The sequence below is a fragment of the Puma concolor genome, chromosome B1 (genome assembly GCF_028749965.1).
Source record: "Puma concolor isolate L17-30 chromosome B1, mPumCon1.1.hap2, whole genome shotgun sequence".
Classification (NCBI taxonomy): Eukaryota; Metazoa; Chordata; class Mammalia; order Carnivora; family Felidae; genus Puma; species Puma concolor.
Genome location: NC_141670.1, coordinates 64,785,161 through 64,810,167, shown reverse-complemented (window position 1 = coordinate 64,810,167; position 25,007 = coordinate 64,785,161). Strand labels below are relative to the sequence as shown.

Here is a 25,007-nt window from a genome sequence, read left to right as displayed (position 1 = left end):
AAACTATACCAAAAATCTGCATTAATCAAAATAGCATGGTACTGGAACAAAAATAGACACATAGGTCAATAGAACAAAATGGAGGGCCCAGAAATAACTCTATGATTATATGGTTAATTAATCTACAACAAAGGAGGCAAAAATATGCAATGGGGGCTCTTCAATAAATTTTGTTGGGAAAATTAGACAGCTACATGGAAAGAAGAGAAAAGAAAAGAAAAGAGAAAGAAAAAGAAAAGAAAGAAAACAAAAGAATAGAAAAGAAAGAGGGAGGGGCGCCTGGGTGGCACAGTCGGTTAAGCGTCCGACTTCAGCCAGGTCACGATCTCGGGGTCAGTGAGTTCGAGCCCCGAGTCAGGCTCTGGGCTGATGGCTCAGAGCCTGGAGCCTGTTTCTGATTCTGTGTCTCCCTCTCTCTCTGCCCCTCCCCCGTTCATGCTCTGTCTCTCTCTGTCCCAAAAAAAATAAACGTCGGAAAAAGAAAAAAAAAGAAAAGAAAGAGGGAAGGAAAGAAGGAAGGAAAGAAGGAAAGAAACAGGAAAAGAAAGAAGAGATTGAGCTACTTTCTTATACCATATACAAAAATAAATTCAAAATGGATTTAAGACCAAAATATATGACCTAAAAGTGTAAAAATCCTAAAAGAAGAAAGAGGCAGCAAAATCTTGATAACGATCTTATTAGCAATATTCTTTTGATCTGTCTCCTCAGACAAGAGAAACAAAAGCAAAAATAAACAACTGGAACTACATAAAACTAAAAACCTTTTGCACAGTGAAGGAAAACATCAACAATACTAAAAGGCAACCTACTGAATAGAAGACATTTGCAAATACTGTATCTGACAAGAGGTTTATGTCCAAAATCTATAATGAACTCATATAACTCAACACCAAGAAAACGCAAATAATCCAATTAAAAATTGGCAGAGGACCTAATAGACACTTTTCTAAAGAATACATACAGTTGGGCAACATGTACATAAAAACATGTTCAACATCACTAATCATTAGGGAAACTACCATGAGATATCACTACATACCTGCCATAATGGCTAGTATCAACAAGACAAGAAATAACAAGTGTTGGCATGTGGAGTAAAGGGAACCCTCGTACAATGTTGGAGGGAATGTGAATTAATGTAGCGACCATGGAAATCAATACAGAGATTCCTCAAAAATTAAAAATAAATACCATATAATCCAAGAATTTTAAATACCCTATAATCCAACAATCCATTACACACATACACAAACACACACACACACACACTCACACACACCATGGAATGTTACTGAGCCATAATAAATAATGAAATCTCAACATCTGTAATCACTTGGATGGACCAAGAGGGTATTATACTAAGTGAAATAAGTCAGATGGAAAAAGACAAATAACATATGATTTCACTTACATGTGAAATCTAAAAGACAAAACAAATGAACAAACACAATAAAAGAGAAACAGACTCAGGAATGAAGGTAACAAACTGGTGGCTCCCAAAGCAGAGGAGTACAGAGGGCATGGGTGAAACAGATTAAGAGAATAAGGGGTACAAGTGTCCAGTTATAAAAGAAATAAGTCACTGTGATATAAAGAATAAGAGGTGCAAATGTCCTGTTACAAAAGAAATAAGTCACTGTGAGGTAAAATATAGCATAGGGAATATGGTTAATAAAATTGTAATAACTTTGTATGGTGACAGATGATAACTACAATTATTGTGGTGATCTTTTCATAATGCATATAAATGTCAAATCACTTTGTTGTAAACTTGAAACTAATACAATGTTATATGTCAACTATACCTCAGTAAAAATTTTTTTAAATAATTAATTAATTAATTGAAAAGCCAAATCTCCTAAAAACCAGAGTACAGTAGTAGTTACCAGGGAGTGGGGGAGGAGGGTAGATAAGATTAATTGCATTTAAGGGTACAGACTTAAAATGAGCAGTAAATAAGCCATAGAGATCTAATGCACGGTATAATGAATAGAGACAATAATATTGTACAATAATGATGCAATATTATAAATCCTGCTTTGATGGCAATCATATTACAATATATAAATGCATAACAGGCTTTACACCTTAAATTTACAGAGTAAAAAAATAAATAAATAAATTTACACAACATAATGTCAAATTTACCAAAGAAAAAAGAAAAGAAACAGAAAATTACAATTTTTCCTCCAAAGTCCTTCTTTTCTTAAGGACTATAAGCAAGAACAAATAAGGCTGAATACAGAGTAACAAAGGGCCGAAGTTAGGGAAAACACAATTTAAAAACAGAATGTGATAGAACTTTTATATTCTATACTAACATTGAATATTTCCCTTTGTATCCACATAGTGATATCCATTTAATAAACTGTGCAATCTTATGGTAGGCAAAAAGAAATTTTTCCCTATAAGTAAAATACAGATTGAAATCCATTTAAAAATATTTAGTTACTGTCATACACAGATGCCCAAATGGTGCTATTTTACTATGTCTAAACTATGAAGGAATCATTGAAATCATATCAAGAAGGAAAACCCCAGGGAGCCTACTAACAACTTAGCATGCCAATTTTTGTGGTAATGTTAATTTTACTTTTCTCGGAGTCCTACTGAAATGCTCCTTGTTATAATTAAGACTCCGTAACTATAGACATGTAAAAAAATGTGAAGCTTATTATACCACAGACACTATTTAGCATGTGTTACCTCACAACAGGGCTTCTAGCCTCAGAAATGTTTCTTTGAACTTATTACCTTAAAAAATAACTATCTGGAGGCTCCTGGGTGGCTCAGTCAGTTAAGCATCTGACTCTTGACTTAGGCTCAGGTCATGATCTCACAGTTCCTGAGTTCGAGCCCTGTGTCGGGCTCGCTGCTAACAGTGCGGAGCCTGCTTGGGATTATCTCTCTCCCTCTCTCTGCTCCTCCCCTGCTTGCTCTCTCTCTCTCTCTCTCTCTCTCCCCCCTTCAAAATACATAAAAAACTTTAAAAAATAAGTATCAGTAAAGATCTTTCACCAAAGGAGTTTTTGATTCCAAAGGAGGGGTTCTCTCCTAGGATTTACAGTTCCTATCAATGGGGTCCATGAATAAACTTCAGACAATCTATACATGTGAATTAGGAAAAGAAAAGTTGTATCTTTATTTTCACTAACCTCTAGCTGACAATTTACCATTTCTTGAAATATGACTTTACTCAACAAATCACAGTAGGATTAGCAATATTTATAAACGTTTCATCAAAGAAACTATTTTCATATCACATTTTGTTACAAATATCATAAAGCATGACCTACACTCACCACAGCTTCAAAATTACTACTGTTATAAACATAAAATATTTTCTTGAATCTTGTTATTTAGTATATTACAAAGCCTATCAATTACTATATCACAAATTTCATTTTTCACATTTTGATAACTATTTTATTTTTTTGAGAGAGAGCATGCATGAGTGTGAGCCAGAGAAGGGGAGAGGGAGAGGGAGAGAGAGACTCTTAAGCAGGCTCAATGCCCAGCTCAGAGCCCAACAGGACCGTGAGATTATGACCATGAGATCAGGACCTGAGCTGAAATCAAAAGTCAGATGCTTAACCAACAGGGCCACCCAGATGCCTTAGATAACTATTTTAATATAACTGAATCTCTGGGTAACTTTCTGCAGTTAGTTTAGTGCATTTAAAATATTAAAAACAGTATTCGGAAAGGGGATGTATAAACTTCTTCAGACTTCCAAATGGACTCATGGCCCTTTGGTGGCTCTGTAATATATCCGCTGAGCTAAGATGAATAGCATTTCTCAGAATCCCCTACCCTGTAGGATTCCAGTTCGTTTGGGCCACAGAGACATTTAGTGAGATTTGTGGGCACAAGTGAAGCAGCAGCCATATTGCTTTTTATTGGGAAGGTCAGAGCAGAGTCATCAGGTGCCTCTGTAGATCATGCTCGCTGCAAATTTTTACCTCACTTTATTGGTATGACACACAATCTGAGCTTGCAACCATGCTACCTTTCCCTGAACCCTCCTTCAGCTCCTCTTGGGCCATATATGTGTTGAGCTTTGTGATGATGGGCACCCGCTATATGACATCAATATCATCAAGGTGGAAAGCAGTGAAAAGTAAGAAGTGACATGAGTTCCAACCCATTTTCTTTGTTTTCAGCAAACGTTTGTGAGTTGTAACTTGCTCTTTGCCACTTAACATCCATCTTCTCTGCTCAACTGCCTGTCCTGTTTCTCAGGATTTCCAACTCTAGTATCACATGCAAAGATGGCAGCCTTACAGATATCTTACCAGCTCCTACAATTATATAAACCTTTATAAAAAGCTCTTATAACAAAACACACACACACACACACACACACACCTTAATTTTTCAGCTTCTGACTGAATATTGATACAGCACAAAAATTATATTAAGGAACCCTGTTTTAAAACAGAGTCTCATATGGGGTGCCTGAGTGGCTCAGTCTGTTAAGCATCCAACTTTGGCTCAGGTCATCATCTCATGGTTTGTGGGTTCAAGCCCCTCATTGGGCTCTGTGCTGACAGCTCAGATCCTGGAGCCTGCTTCGGATTCTGTGTCTCCCTCTCTCTCTGCCCCCCACCTCCGTCATGCTCACTCTCTCTCTCTCTCAAAAATAAATAAACATTAAAAAAATTTTTAAACAGATTTTTATATTACCATTATACAATAATTATACAGCCATTAAATTAGCTAACATTTATTCTAATTTCAAAAGTAAGTATTGGCTGACCTTTTCTGGTTATTAAAATATATGTAGGTTAAATTCATAATAAAATAATATAATCACATATTTTTATTTGGGTTATCACATATCTAATTGCTCCAGACCAAGTATATTAGGAAGACAATCCTAAAATTGGAACCTAAGGGAAAAAAAAAGAAACACAGAAAAGAAAATATTACTAGGAAATGTTACTTTCAAAGCAGGGAGAAAGAATTATTAAAGAGCAATACTAAATGTCATGAGTCAATTCAAGGGGATAATTTAATTCCACTCCTACCAGAGTTCATAATACACTTGAGTCATATCCCATGATGTAATATTCAGTCTTATACTTCAGTCTTACTCTAGGATTGGCATTTAAAGAATTTATGTAATTTACTGGGTCATAACACAAGTGACAGGACATCACCACTAATATATAGGGACATGTTCTCAGTCATTTTAAGAAAAAATGAAGATTTCTCAAGCATAGAAGAGAGACATACCTAGATCAAGACTTGAATGTGATGCAAAATTTTCTTTGCACTATTTTTGTGCAATGGTTGAGGCTGAGCACTTATGTTGCTGTCATCTGACCACGAACACAATAATACATTTAGATACATGAACATGTCACCTTTGGACTAAGAACACTGAGGAACCGCTCCAACCATAGGAAAAGTCCATGTAAAATGGCCCAATTTTTCCCCTTTTGGTTCCAAATGTAAAATTTTCTCCACCACCATGAAGCAGTAATTATTCTCTTTTGCAGATTCAGTATTCAAAATGTGACCAGTGCTGGATTTGTGTGTAGAATCCTCAAAACACAAATGCCTGCATTTGTCACCAACAAAGCTTTGATGCAGTCTCCTCAAAATACAGTAGAGTTTGAAACCAGTATTCTCAGCAGCATAAATAAAAGGTCCAATGTGTACATGTTGCTGAAGCGACAGAAGACTCAGAGGTTAACAAAAGGTGAAATAATAGTCTAGAAATCAGACCATCTCAGCAGATTGATATTTATGTGTTACTCTGCTACCATAAAAATTGCAAGGAGCTCATTTTCATTTACTTAGTAATATAAAGCCAGAATTTTAGAATGCTTAGTGTTAGGGAGACCTGAGGTTATATGCAGCAATACTGTCTGTCAGTGTTTAAAACACTTTTTTCAATTTCTGTAATTTTCTAGATTTCTTGTCAAAACAACTTCCGTATTGATAACTACCTCACTGAAACAAAATCAGTTTAAGATAAATTCTATTTCTTGGAAAAGTTTCTTATTTTCTCAGATGTGTATTTTATAAGCCATTATAACAGGATCAATTATCTGAGGCATAGTAAGAATCAATGATGCATAAACTTTTTTCAATATCAAGTTCAGAGCAAGGCAAAAGGTAAATTAATTAATGTGAAACTTAACACAAATGAAATAGAAAGGCACAGCTGTTAATTATGATAAGAAAATAAATCAGAGTTTGCCACCGTTAAAAAAAATCTTTTTTAATAAAGAAATAATTCAAAGGAAATTTCATCAATATTGTCTGAGATTATAATGTCAAGAAATTGTGAGAGTGTGCATGTGTGCGTGCGTGTGTGTATAAACTTTTCAAAAGAGATAAAAATGGAGAACCTAAGGCTTTTAAATTTTGTAATGGTTTGTATCATCGATGCCCAAGGATGCAATTGATAGTAATTATGGACAAAGAAAAAGAAGTAAAGCACTTTTCTGCTAACAGCAAGAATAACTGCCATAGCTCGTGAGAAGGAATAATGGATAAAAATTTGTTATTTTTAGAACTGATGCTCACCATATCGATCTCTATTCTATACACAAATCTCTCACTGAAAAGAAACTGTGAATTTTCCTCTTAAAGACTTCTAATTTTTGCACTTGTACAGATGTTACAGAGTAATTTTTTCCCATTTAGGGGTGTTAAGAGCTCTACTCCAAGTAACAAATGTGCCATAAATCCCCAGTGCAGAACACAGATAAAGAAAGAAAGAGCAGGGGGAATGTGCATATTTTCCATCACGCTGCTAGAAAACTGTGTTTACCTAACAAATTCATCACAATGGAGCTTCAATTAGCCTAAATTCATTAAAAGGGTAAACTTACAGTTTTACTGTGTTGATGTGTGTCTTCAAGATCTTCGCCCACATTTTTAAGACAAAGTCATAAAGAACTTCTAGATGTCCTCTTAGCACCCATTTTAAGCATTTAGAGTTTTTCTTCCTGACAAAATGTTCATCTTGCACACAGATACCTCCACTTTTGATGATAAACAGAATGGCCAGCAATATATGCTAAATAAGCTTATATGTTGCCTAAATGAATGAATGCATAAACTTGAACTTTCACAATGAACTATCTTTATTTTCAACACAGTTGATACCTCTAACATTAGAGGTGCTTTTTCAGTCAGGAATTAAAAACTCCTGCCCTTCTGATACTCACTAAAATCTCATTTATGAGTTGTCTGCCATAAAACTCCTACCTTAAACCTGCTAAAGACAGTATTCAAGACAATTGTCTAAGGAATAAGCTGCCATATATTTATTTCTTCAAGATTTTTCAGGCTTCTTCCCTGTGTTTCCAAGTAATCCGAAAGCTGCTATAATTACTTTGCTTCTTCAGGTAATTGCATTAAGTTTTGCTCAGGGTGTCTACCAAAGGTTGATCATATGTGGAAGATCTTTCTTATATTTTCCAAAATTTCTATTGGAAATACAGGCCATTATGTTATTCATATATATAAGCATCCTCACAACACATGAGTTCTCTTGAACTTCTATCCTTTCATTTATAAATATAACAAATTCAAATATATACTGAGAAGCTATAGTTTTCCCATCACATATGTCTATCTGGTTGTTTGGCTGGTTTTGATATACACAATCTCCTGTCCAGTTGTGTACCCAGCTTAACTAACCCATGCATCATATATCACTGGTTTTCAGCTCAGAGTCTACATTTTTTTTGTCAATTACCACAGCTTACTTTTAGATTAGGTAACATGTAACAACATTAAAAAGTACATCATGATGTATGTTAAAAACAAAATGGTAAAAGTATATCTAAAAATGGAATATAAAATATTAGTTTGCATTGCTGAAATCATTGTTTTAATTCTAGTCTATCACAACTGGTGGCTAGAGCCCCAAATGAGTCCACATGAACAAATCTTTCTGATCTACATAATCTGCTTTATTTTTTTTTTTCAACGTTTATTTATTTTTGGGACAGAGAGACACAGAGCATGAACGGGGGAGGGGCAGAGAGAGAGGGAGACACAGAATCGGAAACAGGCTCCAGGCTCTGAGCCATCAGCCCAGAACCTGACGCGGGGCTCGAACTCCCGGACCGCGAGATCGTGACCTGGCTGAAGTCGGACGCTTAACCGACTGCACCACCCAGGCGCCCCCATAATCTGCTTTAAAAGTTAATACTAAACATTTTTATTCTACATTATTCTTCACTGGCACTTAGGGAAATATTAAGTTAATTTTTATTATTCTATGCCAACTTCATAAGGTTTCTATGCCATCTGTACTATTCTCATATACTCAATGCAGAGTTTTAGAAATACTGCTTAAATAGCTAAATAAGTTTGTTTTTTTTAACTTCAGGGTAAGTATCATTTTATCTTCTTCAACAATATCGAAGTTACTCTTGGCCACATCATAAATAGATGCCTATCATGGAATGAGCAAACCAACAAATCAAATGTCTAGGCTACAACCTCATAGTTACCTCTTTCTTACAAAGTGACTCTGTCTTTTAGGAAGTAAAAAGAATTTTGTAAGTGAAGCAAAGAATCAAATCCATTTTGCTGCTATAAAATGTCCACAGGTACAAAACAAACTGATGTATGAATCAAATAATTATTCCTGAATGTCGATTCTGGGCTTTATGTGGGTAAAAATTACCACAAAATGAGCATTTTTTTTCAACACTTCAAGAACTCCTAAGTTTTTTCACTTAAAAATTCAGTTTTGGATAAACTAGAGGTATAGTGACAATGTAAGACAAAAATGAATACAAATGACCCATTTGTTTTACTGTCAAGAATGCCAGTTATAAGGGGTGCCTGGGTGGCTCAGTCCGTTGAGTATCTGCCATCAGCTCAGGTCAGGATCTCACAGTTCATGAGTTTGAGCCCCACAACAGGCTCCGTGCTGTCAGCTCAGAGCCTGGAGCCTGCTTTGGATTCTGTGTCTCCCTCTCTCTCTGCCCCTACCTTGCTCACATTCTGTCTCTCTATATCAAAAATAAATAAACCTTAAAATTTTTTTTAAATGACAATGATAAAAAATGGGTTTGAGATGAAAATATAAGTTGAGATAAGAAACTTTTGGAAAGTCAGTTCAGAATATTTCAAAAATTGCATCATTCATACAAACTGCCCCCTCCACCCTACCTCATTAATTTTCATATTTCCATTCATTGTCTATTTTTCCAGTTTTTAAGAGTTAGAACTATGGCATCATCTTTGATTTTTTTTTCCACCCTTTCGCTCCACATCAATTGTTAGGAATTAACAGAAAAGAATTTCATTGAAATGTTTCTCATCACTGCCTCTCCCATTGAATGAAGTATAGGCTTCACAGCATGGAATTAAGACTTTTCATGGTTTCAATCAATCTTACCTACTTAGCTTTGCTTCCTCCTACTCATTTCATAAAATTCTCTTTCCAATGCCTTTAAATCTGGGACCTCTATCTTAAGTAAATTCTTAAGAATGTTCTTACTCTATTCTTTGATATCAGCCATCTATTATCCATCTAGGTTTTTCCAATAGATTTTAACCCAATTTTAATTAGACTTATTCTCTGAATAACAGCAACACTTCATTTTGCACTTCGTTCGTTCAGTGATTGCTTGTTTTCTACATCTTTTTTAATATGTATGTGGCCTACAAAACATAGCCTTAAAATGTTGTGGGAGGTCCGAGAGTTGTAATACAGTATATAGGTATTACCTGTGAAGTATAATCCTCTCTTAAGGGAAAAGCAAGATTGGACACCAAAAAGATAGCTGTTTTTTTTTAATGTGCTCATTAAAAAAACATTTGTTTAGATGAATTCCAGACAGATGAACTTACTCTAGCTATAGGAAAGATTTCATGCCACAGGCAAAGGATCTACTTTGATCATCCTTTAAACCCGTAGAGAAAACTATACTAATTCTCCATTAGGGACTAAATAGTTATTCAACTGGGACCATCGCTGAGCAAGAGATATTTTATTAAAGCAGTTAACTTCCTCCTCTGTATGGTCTCAGAAAATCAAAGCCAATGTCGATTGAAGTTAATGAGTTATTACAGAAGGTAAAACAGTAACTAATTTATGATCATTTAATCCTAGATTTAGAAGGTTTCATGTTGTAATTAGCACTTTTTCTCTCAGATAGTCCTTCAAAGATGGGATACATTTTGCTTTAAGAGATATTTCAAAATAAGGGATTTTCAAACATCTACCTGTAAGTATTCTAGTGCTTAAAAATTCTCGCAGCATAGAAATCTATACTGGTAACAGTCCAGGGTTATGATCCTTGGTTTTTTTTTTTTTAATTTCTACAAAATATAGAACTGTCCACCTTTCCCATGAGCTCTTTTCATACACATAAAGAATAATAATATTCAATTATTTCATCATTTTCTTTTTTAAATGAATTATTCTTTTTAAATTTTTTTTCTAACATTTATTTATTTTTGAGACAGAGAAAGACAGAGCATGAATGGGGGAGGGTCAGAGAGAGAGGGAGACACAGAATCTGAAACAGGCTCCAGACTCTGGGCTGTCAGCACAGAGCCTGACGCGGGGCTCGAACTCACAGACCGCAAGATCATGACCTGAGCCGAAATCGGATGCTTAACCAACTGAGCCACCCAGGCGCCCCTTAAATGAATTATTCTACTTCCTTAAATTTTTTTTATCAGAGAGACACTATTACTGAAAATCTGTGACCACAGTTTTTATTTTTCTCTTTGACTTTCTCCATATATTCCAGATTTTTCTTTAGATGAATACACCACAAACGCTCAGAGTAATAAAGAGGAGCGTTACCAAAAGCAAAAATATATTTGTTCCTGGCTCTTAAAAATATTTCTTGCATTTTACAAGTCTAAGGTCTAATAAGACCTCCATGGTTTCTAAATTGTATTTCTTAGATGTGTAGGAACTGATGTAGTAATGTGGGAACAGGAAACTTCTATAAAAACCTAATAGAAAAGGCATATTCACCACTGATAAAACTGATAAAACTACACAGATCATATTGAACACCAATTTTTTTGCCATCTTTCATGAATAGGGTTTGATACACTGTAAATATTTAGCAAATGTTTTCTATTAATAAAAATTGTATACTCATTGAATACTACTGCTACTCAATGATCAAAAAATGGATTTTAAGAGATAAGATACACAGATAAATCTTTATTTAGTAAAAAAAAGGCAACTGATAATTTTTATTAAATGCAGTGTTTTAGGGTAAAAACTTCATGGTTTTCATGGAGAAAAATATTAATACAGATAACTGAGCTCACAGAAATACAAAAAAGCATAAAGGTCTACTATCAACAATTACACACCTACAAACTGGACAACCTGGAAGAAATGGAAAAATTCATAGAAACATACACCCTACCAAGACTGTATAAGGAAAAAATAGAGAATCTGAACAGATCAATTCCTATTAAAGAAACTGAATCACTAACTAAAAATCTCCCAACAAAGAAAAACCCTGGACCAGATGGCTTCACTGCTGAATTTTACCAAATATTTGATGAAGTATTACACCAATTATTTTCAGTATTCAAAATAAGGGAAGAGAAGGAAAAACTTCCAAACTCATTTTAAAGCCAGTACTTTCTTATGCCAAAGCCAGATTCAGATACTCTAGAAAAGAAAACTATAGGCCAATATCCCTGATGGATCTAGATATAAAAATTACAATATTTTCAACAAAATATCAGCAAACCAAATTCAGCAGCACATTAAAAGGATCATTCACCATTAATGAGTGGGATTTATCCATGGTCTGCAAAGATGGTTAAACATATGCAAATTAATCAATGTAATACATCACATTAATAGAATGGAAGAATCATATGATCATCTCAACAGATACAGAAAAAGCATTTGACAAAATTCAATATCCATTCATTATAAAACACAACAGATTAGAGAAATAAGAAACAAATCTCAACATAATAAAGGCCATGTATGAGAAATCTGCAGCTAACATCATATTCAATAGTGAAAGGTTGAAATTTGTCCTCTTACATCAGGAACAAGACAAGAGCGCCCACTATCACCACTCCCGCTCAACATAGTACTGTAAGTCCTAGCTAAAGCAATCAGGCAATCAATCAACCAATCAATAAATAAAATAAAATAAAATAAAGTAAAATAACAGTAACAGAATTGGAAAGGAAGAAGTAAAATTCTATTTTCAGATGACATAAATTATATATAGAAAATCCTAAAGACAACCAAAACTGTTCAAACTAATCCACAAATTCAGTAAAGTGGCAGGATACAAAATTAACACGCAAAAGTCAGTAGCTTTTCTGTACACTAACAATAAATTTTCTGAAAGAAAAAGAAAAAGAAATTGATCCCATTCACAATGACATCAAAAACAATAAAATAGCTAAGAAGTTTCATCACAGAGGTGAAAGATCTCTATTCTGAAAACTGCAGACACTGGTGAAAGAAATTCAGGATGACACAAATAAATGAAAATGTATCCCATGGTCATAGATTGGAAGAATATTGTTAAAATATCAATACTACCAATAGCCATCAATAGACTCAATACAATCACTATCAAGGTTACAACTGCATTTTTTATAGAAAATTAAAAAAACAATTTTTCAATATTTACTTTTTTTTTGAGAGAGAGAGACAGAGCATGAGCAAGGTAGGGGCAGACAGAGGAGAAGACACAGGATCCGAAGCAGGCTCCAGGCTCTGAGCTGTTAGCATAGAGCCCGATGCAGGGCCTCAACTCATGAACCACAAATCATGACCTGAGCTGAAGTCAGATGCTTAACCAACTGAGCCACCCAGGTGCCCCTACAGAAAATTTTTAAAAATACACTCAAAATTTATATGGAACCACAAAAGACTCTGAATAGCCAAATCAATCCTGAGAAGAAAGAACAGAACAGGATCATACTTCCTAATTTCAAACTATACTGTAAAGCTATAGTAACTAAAACAATATGGTACTGGCATAAAAAGAGGCAAAAAGAGACCAGTGGAACAGAATCCAGAGCCCAGAATAAACCAGAGTATATATGGCCAACTAATATTTGACAAGGGAGCCAAGAATACTTGGTGTAGAAAAAATAATCTCTTTAATAAGTGGTGATGAAATAACTGGATATTCACATACAAAAGAATGAAACTGGACCCAAACTTTGCACCACTCACAAAAATTTCCTTGAAATGGATTAAAGACTTAAATGTAAGACCTGAAATTAAGAAATTCTAGAAGAAAACAGGAAAAAAGCTCCTTGACATGTGTCTTGGCAATAGTTTTCTAGAAATTCCAGCTAAAGCACAAGCAACAAAATACAAAATAAACAAAGGGACCATACCAAACTTAAAAGCTTCTGCACAAAGAAATGTGTCAACAAAACGAAAAGACAAACTATAGAATGGGAAAAAATGTTTGTAAACCATATATCTGATGAGGGGTGAATACCCAAAAAAATATTTTAAAAACTCCTACAATTCAATAGCAAAAAAAAAAAAAAAAAAAAATCCCAAATAGAATTTAAAAATCGGCAAAGCAACTGAATAAATATTTTTGCAAAAAAGATGGTCAACAGATATATGAAAAAATGCTTCAAAATCACTAGCCATTAGAGAAATGCAAATTAAAACCACAATGAGATATCTCATGCCTGTCAGAATGGACAGCATTAAGAAATGAGATGATAAATGCTAGCATGCATATGTAGAAAAGGGAAAACCTTGTGCACTGATGGTGGGACCGTAATGTAAGTATTTGGTACAGTCACTATGGAAAACAGTATGAAGTTTCCTCATAAGAATTAACAATAAATAGAACTACCATTTGATCCAGAAAAGTAACTTCTGGGAATACATCTAAAGGAAACAAAAACTCTTAACTTGAAAAGATATCTGCACTCCCATGTTCACAGCAGCATTATTTACCATACGAAGACAAGGAAAACAACCTATGTGTCTATCAATAGATGAATGGATAAAGAAGTAATATATATATTTCACACACACAATGGAATATTACTCATCTATAAAAAAAAACAAGGAAATTCTATTAATTGGGACAGCATGGATGAAACTTGAAGGCATACTGCTAAGTCAGACAGAGAAAGACAAATACTGTATGATCTCACTTAAATGCAGAATCTCAAGAAACAGAACAAAACAAAACACCTAACTCATGGAAAAAGAGGTAAGATGTGTGGTTACCTAAGGCAGGGGCTGAGGGGAGGTAGAATTAAAGAAAAGTGGTCAAAAGGTATAAACTTCCAATTATAAGATAAATAAGTAACAGAGATGTAATGTACAATATGATTGCTATAGCTAACACTGCTGTATGATATACAGGAATGTTGTTAAGAGAGTATATCTTAAGAATTTTCTTCACAAGAAGAATTTTTTTTCTTTTTATTTTATCTATATGAGATAATGGATGTTAAATAATCCTATTGTGGTAATCATTTCATAATATATGTTAATCAAACAATCATTCTGTATACCTTAATCTTACATAGTGATATATGTCAATCTGTTCTCAATAAAACTAAAAATAATTACAAATGAATCAGGTTTGAAAAAATTGGAATTTAAGATGATTTTTGTGCTAGCCTTGTACATCTTTATTTTTTTTACATGAGCTATGTGAATATTTGTCTTTACAAAATTTCCCTCTTTTGTATGTGATGCTCTATAAACTCCAAGATATTTCTGAAGTGGTTTCTGCCCTCCAAATTACTATACAGGTTTCTAAAATCTGTCTTTAGGTGTGGTCTTCATGTTATCATATTCAACACTAATTAAGTTGTTCAAACATATTGGGTTAACAAAACACCCTCAATGAAAAAGCACTGCTTCTATGCCACAGATGACAAGTCTTTAGGTATATATTTTCATTTGTTTGATCTCCCTTGCATTTATTATAGAGAGATACAGCATATTTTTTTTCTTTTATTTGGTGGAAATAGCCTGCATGAGAGAAAAGCAAAAGAAAGGAAAAGGAAAAGTTACAAAAAAAAAATAACAGCATGGATTACAGTCTCTCAATCTACTGGGTTTTTCATAGAAAACTAATTACAGGCAAAGAGACTATTTTATCTCAATACCAGAAGGTAGCTTATATACAAAGGGGGAAACTATTTGCTTTACACTGTGTTTTACAAACTGAAATAGCAAAATATTTTAACTTTGAGATAACGAGAAATGTAAATTTAAAGGTTCAGGAGACACTCAATTTAATGTCATTCATGACTCTTCACACAGAAGCCTTTGCTGGTTTTCTTTTTACCATATGAAATGCACAAATATTAGATCCTAGTACATCAAAGTTATGTAGTACACATCTTACCATGACGAATATTATAATCCTTGAATGTAAAAGCTATATTAGTAACAAAATAAAATCAATATGTTTCCCAAAGATAATCAGTACTCTGTTACTTTCATGAGGCCACATAAGGCAGTTAGTAGAGATAACATTAAATATATTTGTTTGCTGAAATGAAGGCTATTGTAATTACCAATATATTTGCCCAGGCAAATCAGTATTACTCACAGCCCTGCCTCTTACATATAGCTCTTCAACTGATAAAGTTCTTATCACAAGTCATTAAAATAGTGGCTAATAGATACAAGGAAACAGAGTTAATTTTAAAAAGAAATGCTATTCACTGAAACTGAATAAAATCTGGGTAAAATAAAGTTTGAAAAAATAAAATCAATTAAAGCCCATCCATTAAAGAAAGTCTGACTCCAATTCCAACTTAAACATGTGGCTCTCTGTAGCAGAAAGTCTTCTCTATAGAGGATAAAAATAGATGAACTTACAAAATGCAGCAGCGCCTTGTTTAATCACAGCAGGACAACTGAGTATATTCTCTCAGAATTCGTCTTGGGTACATTTCCTGAAAAAGAAAATTTAAATAAACTTAAAGGCTGAACTTAAAAAAAATTAACTATAAGGAAACTCAGTTTGTGTAATGGGAAGACCGACCACACAAATACTGTACAAATTGTAGGCCTAGGGGCGCCTGGGTGGCGCAGTCGGTTAAGCGTCCGACTTCAGCCAGGTCACGATCTCGCGGTCCGTGAGTTCGAGCCCCGCGTCGGGCTCTGGGCTGATGGCTCAGAGCCTGGAGCCTGTTTCCGATTCTGTGTCTCCCTCTCTCTCTGCCCCTCCCCCGTTCATGCTCTGTCTCTCTCTGTCCCAAAAATAAATAAAAAACGTTGAAAAAAAAAATTTAAAAAAAAAAAAAAAAAAAAAAAAAAAAAAAAAAAAAAAAAAAAAAACAAATTGTAGGCCTATCTAAATAGTCACGAAACCATAATATCACAGTGTTCCTAATGCCATTTGTGCCAATATTCAGGTCATGAGAAAGAATTTCTATCAATTTCTAAACAGTTCCAAAATATTTAGATACCTCAGTATGTTAAGAGTGTCAACTGAAGGTTTATTTTCTGTAAGACAAAAAAAAAAGTTGTTTGTATCATGTATGTGTGGCTGAGCAGCTAAGACACTCAGCAATGACTCCAAAGTCAGAGGACAAACAAAAACTCCCAACTAGAATACCTGGTCCCACGTTGATACAGTTATTTCATGATGATTAGCCTGAAATCAACAGAATGTCTGAAATACAATGAGGGTTGATGGAGGGTGGGAGGGAGGGGAAAGTGGGTGATGGGCATTGAGGAGGGCACCGGTTAAGATGAGCACTGGGTGTTGTATGGAAACCAATTTGACAATAAATTTCGTATCAAATAATGAGGATGAATAAAAATATGACATACTTGAAGGATATACAAAACAACACTGTGTGAAGCTAAGCAACAGGTTCACTTATGGATCCTTAGACATTCTAAGCAGCGTATCAAGAAGAAACAAGCCAGGTAGGTGCACTCCCTCTTACATCCCTATGTATAAAACGGCACTAACTATTCCATCTATTCCATCCTTCATTTGTTTTAGAATTCACTCCAAAGGAAGGCAAACATGACTACAATATTGAATTGCCTATGCATGCTTGAAAGGAGTAACAATGTCAATTGTCCATTCAGTGAGCTGAACATCAATCTCTTAGAATCTCCCCTTATTCTTTTTTTCTATGAAGAAAGATCACAAGGTAGTATTTTAACAAACTATTAGAAGATATTATTGATCATTTTTCAAAGAATGTATAAAGTAACATTGTAGTTGTAGATAAAATATGACATGTTCATATGAATTATATATAATATGAATTATATATAATGTGAAATATGTGTAATATGAAATATTATATTTATACATCTATTTATAGAATCGATATACAGGGAGCAAAGTGAACATTGTATAATAGCTATCTGAAATTAGCTTGTCTATAGAATTAGTAAATTGACTTACAAAAGTCAACTGCTGCCGCTAGGAACACACTGTAGCCATATCTTGTAGAAAAACGAAATTCAGACTATATACAACAAATTGAAAACCAGATAAGTCAGAGAAATAACAATAACAACAAAAGTTTCCATAAGGGAAGAATAAAGTATATAGAACTATAAGAATTGCTATTAATTTTTGTTATTATCAATGCAGTTTTAAACACAAATAAGTCTTTTATTTCTACTTTCACTGCTTATTTTTAAATAAATTGCCTATTTTCAAATACCCAAAATATAAAGAATATGACCAATCAAATACCCATCAACAACTGCAGATGATTTCTTTTACAATTAAAGAAAGGTATTCTTCTCGGGCTCAGAATAGTCCAACTGCTGTCATCCAGCTTTAACTATGGCCACCTTGTTTTGCTCAAATTAAACTGGATAGCTTAAAATTTTTACATGTTTCAAAAGACCTCATATTTACAGATTATATAATTTAAATGGAATTTAGTTATTAAAATCTGAGTTTCAAGTAGAAAGTATTGCAAAATATCAACGGATCTATTAGCATAATGAAAACAAATAGAAACCCTAACAAACTGTTCAAAAATTATACTGTCCTTAATTGCATGAGACCACTAGTAGGCATTATGTTACTTCATCATTTTAGGCTTTCCGAGCTGGCCTTTCAAAGCTTAATAAACCAGATGCTTTTCTTCTTCATATGTCCCTTTTCAACATTTACTTCCCTTTGTGTAATAAGGCATGACAGTCAACAAAGGGAGGAAGGTAGATGGGAGGAAGAGGAATAAGAGATAGGAAGTAAGGGAAGAAGGGAGATAGAACAAACCTTACATAAAGAGATATGTATTTGGGGAAAGGAGGGATTCTAAGACTAAACTGTAGTGACCACAGTGTTCTTATATATTTTGGCATGTGGTGAGGTGGGTGTCAAAATTATCTCTGTATAAGTAACTGGGGAGAATGCTGAGAGAGAATTAAGTAAATAGAAACCTGCATAGATAAATTTATCCCACAAATAAATTATACAAGCAGAAGTGGGAGAATGTCATGATTTAATTAACAGATGGTACATAATGACTAGATATGTGATTTATCTTTCAAACCATTCTGCCATGATGAATACTGAAGATTCTTTTGCAAAAAGGGAGAATATAGGTTACAGTTGTTTCACTAAAAATTGTGAAAATTTTGTTTCACTAAAAATGCTGGATGGGTTTGGGTATTCAGATTGAGCATAGCACATCTAATGGTGTTCCAGTAACTTGCAACATTTTCACTTTTGTATTTTTATTATAAATGTTTATCCGAAATAGTTTATTTGCATACTTACTATGCCAAACTTCCAGTAAATGGGATAAACTGTTCTATTATAATACAATAGGATCAATATACATCATTCCACTTGAGTTTGCAAAGGAGAAACAAATCTGATAAACTAATAATCAAAATATAGTGGTGATTTAATACTATCTATAATAATCTGTACCTCTAAACAAGTAGCTGGGCTTCAAATTGGTATATCCATCAATATTTATCTATTTATCTAACTATCTGCTTTCATATGCTTATAATATATAAGTATATGTATCTGTAAAATTAAAAAATCTCTCCCTGCATTAATTTAGTGGATATATTTATATTTAATGTATTTTTATTGAAGTTTGTATCAACTGCATTTTGTTGATTGCAACATTGCTGCAAAGTACCACGGAATCCCCTATCTATGTCTAGAAGGTGCTTTCATTATGATATAAATCATTATTTAACTGTAATTTTTAAAAAAATTTTTACATTTATTTATTTTTTTTCTTTTTTTTTTTTATTTATATATGAAATTTATTGTCAAATTGGTTTCCATACAACACCCAGTGCTCATCCCAAAAGGTGCCCTCCTCAATACCCATCACCCACCCTCTCCTCCCTCCCACCCCCCATCAACCCTTAGTTTGTTCTCAGTTCTCAACAGTCTCTTATGCTTTGGCTCTCTCCCACTCTAACCTTTTTTTTTTTTTCCTTCCCCTCCCCCATGGGTTCCTGTTAAGTTTCTCAGGATCCACATAAGAGTGAAACCATACATTTATTTTTGATAGAGAGACACAGAGCACAAGTGGAGAAGGGGCAAAGAGAAGGAGACACAGAATCTGAAGCAGGCTCCAGGCTCCAAGCTGTCAGCACAGAGCCCCACATGGAGGTTGAACTCACAAACCACAAGATCATGACCTGAGCCGAAGTCGGACACTGAACCGACTGAGCCACCCAGGTGCCCCTATTTAACTGTAATTAATCATTAATAATATAAAACTAAGTATTGACACAGTCTTAAATGAGAGATTATTAGATAATGATGCATTCACTGTAAAAGAATCAAAATATTTAGTGTGGAAGTTTGGTCATTAGAAAAATTAAATGTTGTGTTAAAACTTACTGTTATTTTCCAAGGCAGACCCCATATGATGTTATATTACACTTGATTATTTTTGCTAAGTAGTGGAAACACAATAAAATGTACAATAAAGTTATAAGAATACAATTATTATAAACTTATTTTCTTATAATAAAAAATATTGAGACAAGAAGACAAAAAATGGAAAACTTTCCACCAAAAAAAAAGAAAATTAGAACACTGGGAAAAAAAACTGAAGAATGAGGATTGAATGACAAAAAAAAAAGGGGGGGGAACCTCAGAGCTATTACTTTTGCAGAATGTAGTATGAATCATCACTAATAGAACAGGATGTGAAATTATCTCCCACTTCTATGTCTACAAGGACTACTGACTTTCAATAAAAAACTAGCAGAAAAACAAAATCCTGAAAACTTCATCAAACCAAATATATTCCACCAAAATCTCAAAATATGGACACATTTTTCATATTCATCAGAGAGCTACTCTTGCTAAGAATCATCATCTCATAAAATAAAGCTTGACATTACAAAAGTCAGCACAGATAGGAAGTTTTGGGATATTTGTCATATTCTTATTTTCTCAAATGAAAAAAATCACTATATTCTGTTTGCTTTATGCAAAGAATCTTGTAGTCAGTGTGAATTTCTGCAGGTATAAAAAATACCAATGAATACTTGAGAATGACCAATACTCAACTCTGGCGAGTGAGTAAACAAGAGTAAAAGAGACTGAAAGGCAATCACAGGATCAGATATTGAAAATGTAAATCTCATTTGGAAAAATCAATAACTATTTTTGTTGAAGAACAGACACGGAATGAAAATAAGAGATGGCATGTTTTTGAACACATAATATACATAATTTTGGTTTTGGCAAAGCAAATGTGTTCAGAAGATCATCCAAGGAAGTTTGAGAGTGATAATTGAAATTTCTGCATTTGGCAAAGATCATAGCAAAACTTGATAATATTATGAAAGGATATTTATTCACACTAAAAACACTGGCATCCAGTAATATGACACATTTAAGAAATAATATACAAAGTTGAATAATTAGATTTATTACAGAAGTAATGAATCATTCTTTTTGAAGAAAATGTTAAATGTCATTCAAATTATTTTAGATACAGCTCATGATGTAATCTTTGTATAACAAATTATAATTAGTGAGAATTTGATAATTTGAAATTTTCAATATTTTTATGTAAACATTTTTAGGACATCTTTTCCAAAACAAAATTTTTGCAAATTCCTAACATTCAGAATCTAGGGGGAAGTACTGATGACTATGGATGTCATACCTGCCACAAAATATGCAAAAGAAAAATAGATTTCAGTAAAATTTTAATTCGAGGAGACAAAACCCAAAAGAAAATTCTATGGAATTGATTTTTTTTATCTTTCTGTCTAGTCTGTAGGCATGAATACTTAATGATACAGAAAAAAATTCTCTGAACATTACTGATCTTGTCTTATGAGGCTGAAGATCTTAACAATATTCCTTGGCTTCAATTAAATTTCGGATGTTATTGAAAAATTTTCAACCATAAAGATGAAAACATTATGAATATTCAATGTATAAGTTAAATTGATACTTCATAACAGTAAAACTCAACGTTATCAAGCAATTCTGTATATAAATCTCTTGATGAAAATGCTAGACAATGGTGTACATTCCAAAATACCTGCTTTTAAATCTATTTCCTAGTTCTGCATGATGCACTAAGTTAAAGTAGCAATTCAGAGGAGTCTACAACATTTTTTGTGAACGGCCAGATACTAGATGTTTTAGGCTTTGCAAGCCACATATAGTCTGGGTTGTACTGCATACTCTGTGTGTGTGTGTGTGTGTGTGTGTGTGTGTGTGTGAAAACATAAAAACAAAAACAAAAACATTCTTAGCTCATGGACCATACAAAAGCAAGCCACACTTTGCCAGTTTCAGTTTCAGAGTTTCCTAATACAGTAGCCACTAGCCACATGTAAATTTAAGTAATACAATAAAAACCTCAGTTTCTCAGATAGAGCGGCCACATTCCAAATTCTCAATAGCCACATGTAGATTTAAACTTTAGCAATTAAATTAAACAAAATTAAAAATTATCCAGCTCTCAATAATTCCAAGAACTCAATAGGCACATGTGGTTATTGGTTACTGCACTGAACACTAAAGATAGAAAGCATGTTGAGAAAGTTCTATTGGATAGTACTGTTTTAGAAAAAATATATTCAAGAACCCAATGTGTGTGTATCAGTGTGTGTGTATCTCTTATAAGCATTAGGAAAATTCAAAGCAAAAATGGCTGAATCTCTTGACATTGATACTAACCCCTGCCTTGTAGAAAAGACAAGAATTTAAAAGATGACTTAATTTGACTATGAATTCCATTCCACCTTTAATGTAAAACTGAACATTTCTGCATTTGTCAAAGATCAATATGTCAACTCAATGTCTCCTTTAAATAATTGAATAATTGCTATTTTAAAAGAATATTTCACAATACTCAGGACACCTGGGTGGCTCAGTTGGCTAAACGTCCGACTTTGGCTCAGGTGACGATCTCACAGTTCGTGGGTTTGAGCCCTGTATCAGGCTCTGTGCTGACAGCTCAGAGTCTGGAGCCTGCTGCAGATTCTGCATCTTCCTGTCTCTCTGCCCCTCCCCTGCTCAGGCTCTGTCTCTCAAAAATGAATAAATGTAAAAACAAATTTTTTAAGAATATTTCACAATACTAAAAAAAGAAACCTTTCTCATTTCAGATCAATGCTTACCCCATTTTAATGGGCACACATGTCATCTAGGAACCTTTTAAAATGCAGATTCTGATACAGTAGTTCTGAATTGGGCTATAAATTGTGCATTTCTAACAAATTCTTAAGTGATACTGAAACATCTGGCCCAGGGACATATAGCTTCAGGATGATGTATGCAATTTGGTGGATTATGATAAATATAAATGGAAATTAATACTTATTATTGACTAAACCGAGTAATAATATGTATTGTCAGGAACTAAGAACCTTAAGCCATTCTTTAAAGTCCAGTATGACATTCATTAAGTATTTAAAATATTTGCATTAGTAATTTACAAGGTAGTTTTAAAATATGACTTCCCAGGGGCATCTGGGTGGCTCAGTCAGTGGAGCGTTGGACTCAGGCTCAGATCATGACCTCACAGTTTCATGAGTCTGAGCCCTGCATCAAGTTCAAGTGTGGAGCCTGCTTGAGATTCTCCCTCTCTCTCTGCCCTTCCCCGGCTTGCACTCCCTACTTCTCTCTCAAAAATAAATAAATAAATAACGGATTAATGATATTCCATCACTTATTTTTAAAAAATGTTTTCCCGGGGTGCCAGAGTGGCTCAGTGGGTTAAACATCCAGCTTCAGTTCAAGCCATGATCTCGCGGTTCATGAGTTCAAGTCCCACATTGGGCTCTGGGCTGACAGCTCGCAGGCTGGAACCTTCTTCGGATTCTGTGTCTCCCTCTCCCTCTGCCCCTCCCCTGCTCACACTCTCTCTCTGTCTCTCAAAAATGAATAAACATTAAAAAAAACTTTTTAATGTTTTCCCAGAATACTCAATGTCCTTTGTCAAATGTGAATGTGACTTTTCTAAATTAAGTTTATTAGAAAGGATTTTTCTACAAAAAGACTATCAAATATACCAAACTCTAAAGTAAAAAACTCAGTATTAGAACATATAAATATTAAAACTGTCTAAATAATTTAATTTTGAATTTCTGATTTCCATTACAGAATTTCATTTGCCTCAATGTCAATCTCTTTATGCCTTCTCCAAAAACTAGAAGTCAATAAGTTTATAAAACAAAATTACCCATATCCTACAGAATAATTAATAGACAGTTGTAAAACTTTCAATAACAAGTAAATGAATATATGAAATCAACACTGGCAGGGGTGTCTGGGTGGCTCAATTGGTTGGGCATCCACCTTGGGCTCAGGTCATGATCTTGTGGTTCGTGAGTTCAAGCCCTGCATCAGGCTCTGCGCTGACAGTTCAGAGCCTGGAGCCTACTCTCTCTGACCCTCTCCCTCTCTCTCTGCCCCTCTCCCACTCGCTGTCTCTCCTTCTCCCTCAAAAATAAATAAATATTTAAAAAATTAAAAAAAAAAACAGAAATCAACATTGACAGTTTGCATCCATTCCTAGGCAGAAGCCGATTATGAAAACAGAAGTGGGGTAAATAAAGTTGAGTCCTAGTGGTCACAGAACGCAGTCAACATCAATTAGAGTGTGTAACTATAAGTACAGAAAAAGATGATTTACCAAAGAGATAAACAGAAGCAAACAATTCATAATACATATAATTAGGATCACCAAGAAGAAAAATCAAATAATGAAACAGAGTATCTTAAAATATAATTCAAGAAAACATTCCAAAAAGAAAATAAATTCTTTATGTATTATAAAAGTGTCAACCTGCACTTGAAAACATAGTCAAATAAAAAACATGCTAATAAGTATCCTAATAAAATTATTATTTTTGGATGCAGAAAAACATCCTCTGGACATACAATGAAAAAGAAATGTTTCACAGAGAAACAAAAGAAAATTTGGCTGACCACAGACTTCTTGACAGAAATATGCTAAATAAGGAAACATTGGTGAAACATTATCAATGAAGTAATTCAGGGTGTGAGATGAGTTTAGACACAGCCAGGTTATTTTTTTTAATTTTTTTTTTAATGTTTATTTATTTTTGAGACAGAGAGAGGCAGAGCATGAACGGGGGAGGGGCAGAGAGAGAGGGAGACAGAGAATCGGAAGCAGGCTCCAGGCTCTGAGATCAGCCCAGAGCCCGACGCGGGGCTCGAACTCACGGACCGCGAGATCGTGACCTGAGCTGAAGTCAGACGCTTAACCGACTGAGCCACCCAGGCGCCCCCACAGCCGGGTTATTTTTAAGCATCAAGGCTTAGCAAAACAATATTAAGCTTTTGAGAACTGAGAGGATGCTATATTCATGAACCCTTCCTTAGAGCTCTAGCTAATCAAAAGACAATTAGGGAAATTCTGACAAATCAAGTAGTGAGGAACATTTTATATATTTATTTGTGAACTAAAGAGAATAGAACAGACTGGGATATTTGTGGAAGAATAGTAAGTAAAGGTTATGAATTTAGACACAGTGGAAATAGTTCAACTATGAAATGAGAAGAGAAGCAGAAGAAAAAGACTAGATGATTAGCACATAGAAAGTC

The 25,007-nt window shown here is 34.1% G+C and overlaps 1 protein-coding gene across 6 annotated transcripts in view; it reads right to left on the bottom strand.

Moving 5' to 3' along the window:
* Positions 1 to 25,007, bottom strand: part of MARCHF1 (membrane associated ring-CH-type finger 1) — an 892,783-nt gene that overhangs the window by 581,457 nt on the left and 286,319 nt on the right. For all 6 annotated transcript variants that reach the window (XM_086703934.1, XM_086703938.1, XM_086703941.1 and 3 more), the window contains exon 2: positions 15,821 to 15,897. The gene's annotated coding sequence lies outside the window, so the exon portion shown is untranslated. The remainder of the gene's footprint in view (positions 1 to 15,820; positions 15,898 to 25,007) is intronic.